Raw genomic sequence first — 3,998 nt, forward strand, 5'->3', positions numbered from 1 at the left:
CTGTTTTTTTTCTTCTCGTTTATGAGGCTTTTAACTACGGTGGCCCTGAAGGGACCAACAAATCACAAAACATATGAAAGATCACAATTAAACAGCAAAACAAGCAATAAAAATGTATATTTTAGAAATAAAAAAATCGCATGGGTGCGCTCTGAAGCACACAATTTACATCTAAATGTAAATTATGACTTTTTAAAGTTACGTGTTTTCTGAGTGCTAGCAGCTACTTGCTAACGTAGCTAACAGGCGACGACTGTGGACATGATCAATTGTTGGCGACGTCTTGATTCAAGGACACGATCTTAAACGTGAAATCAAACAGGGATGTCCTACATCTCCATACCTGGTTCTCCTTGTAACTCAACTTCTCTGAGATCATACTAAATCTAGTCCAGTACCTCCATCGCTAACAGACATCATTAGTCAGTTTGCTGATGATACGACTCTTTTTCTTAAAGACAGCTTCCAAATTCAGATAGGAATAGACGTAATAAAATCTGAAAAAATGTGAACTTTTGCCAATTAAATTATATGATTTTGACTTATTTCTCAATATTCATGAATCTTCTGTCACATATCTTAGTATCAAAATAAGTAAAACTGAAAATGACAGATACTCATTTTCTTCCAATTATAGAGGAAATACAAAAAGGTTCAACAAGATCTTGCTCCAGGCTTTTTCATTCACAGCTCTATTCGGATATAACAAGTGTCAAAGTCGAGGCCCGGGGGCCGGATCCGGCCCTCCAGATGATTTTATTTTATTGTTATTAATAGCCCGATGTTATCTTGCGCTCTTTTCTAACTTGTATAATTTTGACAAAATATATTTTTATGGAGAGTGAAGACATGAAGGTGGCTGGTGTTAGAGTGGAGGATGCTGAAGACAGGCTTAGATGGAGGAAACTGATTCGCTGTGGCGACCCCTGGAGGGAAAATCCCAAAGGAAAAGGAGAAGATATTTTTATGGAGAGTAAAATATAGAAAGTTATTTAAGGTTTAAGTTGATTTATTCTGGAATAATATTCCTGACTTTTTATTATTCATAATTATGTTTAAAAATTACATTTTTAAAGTTTTAAAAATTAGCATTCTGCTAGCTTTTCGAGACTATTTTGGTATTTAGGCTGTTTTGGAGTTTAGCTAATATTTTAGCAACATGCTAGCTGTTTTAGCTAATTTGTGCTTTTTCTTTAGTTGTTTTAGCTGCTTAAGAGTTTGGCTAATATTTACATGCTAGCTGTTTTGGCTAGTTTAGGCTTTTATTTTCAGTTTTTTAGGCTTTTTTAAAGTTTAATTATTTTTCAGCTACATGCTAGCTGTTTTGACTAACCTATGTTTTTTAGTTTTTTTAAACTAATTTGGCATTCAGCTAATATTTTAGCTAGCTACCAGCTTCACTGTTTTCAGCTATCAGCTTCGGTGTTTTTAGCTATTCATTTCAACATCTTCAGGTATCATCACTATCATCTTCAGCAACTTACAGCATTCAATGAATAGAGCATAGAGCCCCAAAAAAGCGTAGCTAAACCCGAATGCGAGAGTTTTAAGAGTGGAATTGGCTGTTTAACTGCAATCTAAGGAGGACGGTGTGAACGTAGCTAACTCATTCTTCTGTCTTGTAAACACAAGAATTTTGAGAGGTGAAGGGCTTCATCTCCTTCTGATTCTGTCCTGTGAGGGTCCACACACAAAGAGGAGATTCCCATCATGCACTTGGAGGGAATAACATCACCTCAAAGGCAAGGAAACAACAAGAACGTTGATCTAAAGATGCGCCATGAGACCCTTCAGCTCTGATTGAACTGTTACCAAACCTCCCCGGAGTGAATCTACAGGCAAATTTATGTGAAGCATTCTCCAGAAAAGCTTTTAAAAGATGCAAAAATGCATTTTGGAACAAATCCAAACATAAAAAAACATCTTCAGGCTCATAAAAAGAACAAGATTCACAAAACTATGTCTAAAGAACCCAGAAGAGCCTTCCAAGCTTCTATAAGCACAGGCTGAGGATTGCTTTTCTTTTGTTTTTCACTAATTTTGGACTAGTTAATTAGTTTATTTTAAGCAATTTTAGCAATAAAAGCAAAGGAAACCGACAATAAGAATATAAAATACATAGATTCATCAGGTCTATTTAATATAATAACTCATAGAAAGATTAGAAAATACAGAAAATAATGTGATCTTTGCTCCAAACGATACATTTATTTACATAAACATACACATAATACATTAAATTTGATTAATAGTACTGAAGTACTGAACTTGTACAGTCAAACCCCTTTAATGTTTGCTTTTTAAAGTTTTTGTTCTTTACAGAGTTATGATAATTTGGTTCCTAACATCTATTTTAAGTTATTTTATAGGTTTTCAGTTCAGTGTTGGCCGTGACCTCTAAACATTAGCTGAACTCTGTTTTTACACAATTTTGATACGTTTTTCATGACTTCTCTCAGGAGATTAAATGGTTAAATATCACCAAGCTCCCAAAAAACGTCCCATTTTCGCCTTTTTTTCTTCTCCTATAAAAGAACTCCAGCTCCACAACAACCCTCCAGCTCATAGAAAGTGTGGAGTACAAAGTGTCTACAGCTCCTGATGTCTGATGATACCTATTCTGCTTTCAATAACTGGGATTATTACCATTTCTGCAACTTTGACAACCGTTGTAATTCACAGTTCGGCTATCGGATTGAAGCGTTTTCTTTTATTTCCAGCAGCTGCTCACAAAAGAAATGCAGTAGCAGGAATGAAAGTCATCTTTTGTGATGGCACACTCGCCGAACGCCCAGAGAAGGTCTTCAGCAGTAATCCCCGCCACTGATTGAGGGCCTGTAATTGTAAGTGGCGCAGCAGGAAGTGAGGCGAGTCTCGGCTATTGACCGACTTCAGTCTCACACCGAGCTAAAACACTGGGGTGGTGGCACCGCCGCTGAGAACATGTCAATTGTGCTCTTTAAAAACGGTGGAGCTGCTTGGAGACTGAAAGCAAATCAGCGCTCCTATCGACCCAGACAACCCGGCTCGGAAAATTGCAGCTCCGAAAAGCTGCGAACAAAAACAGCAGAAAACACGACGGCGCTGGACTGGTATCGACGACAAACACTCTGGTGACAAACTATACTGCCAAAAGAAAAAAAATCACAGGGACGGATGATAATAACAGTTGATGGAGCTCAAACGGATTCTTGTGACAAAGTTTCTGCGGAGAGACGAATGAAAGAGAACCAGTTTGAGGCTGTTTTTGCTCCAAAACGCTCTTGGTGACAGGGGTTGGAAGAGGGGCGGGGCTACTACCAGAAAATCGTCCCGCTCAAAACTTGTAGGTGAATTTCTAATGAACTCCTTCCACTCTGCAGAAACTATATTCTAGAAAATTACAGATTTTTTTTTTCCTTTTTTTTCCAATTTTGGCTAAAAACAACATAATTATAACTAGAAAATTGCATTACCTGTGATAATGCTTGTTTGAATGTGTTTTGCTGAATATACTGGATTTGTTGAAAATCCTAAAGCTATTTGCATAATAATGAAGTTGCTAAAGAACTTAAAGTTGGAGAAAGTGCAGAAAAAAAGTTGGAACATTTTTTTTAATTAAAAAAAAAGGTTCAAAATTTATAAATGAGTAAAAGTTATGGACTAAGAATTAGCCAAAAACCAGTAGATGCTAAATTAGCTTAATAAGCTAACATGTTGCTAAAGAAAAAATAGCTTAACTCAGAATTTACCCCAAAAAACTCAATATAGGCCAAATTAGCCAAAAAGCTAGCATGTTCCTAAATACTAGCTTATCTAAGAATCCCCCCCCACCCCCAAAAAAAACAAGTAGATGCCAAACTATCAAAAAAAGCTAGCGCACTGCTAAAATGTTAGCTTAACTCTGAATTAGCCCAAAAGACTATAGTAGATGATAACTAGAAAAATTGCATTTCCTGCGGAAATACGTTTGATTGCAGTTTTGCAGAAGGTGTTTTCTTTTATTGCTTCATTGCATA

The sequence above is a fragment of the Oryzias melastigma genome, linkage group LG2, assembly GCF_002922805.2.
Source record: "Oryzias melastigma strain HK-1 linkage group LG2, ASM292280v2, whole genome shotgun sequence".
Taxonomy (NCBI): domain Eukaryota; kingdom Metazoa; phylum Chordata; class Actinopteri; order Beloniformes; family Adrianichthyidae; genus Oryzias; species Oryzias melastigma.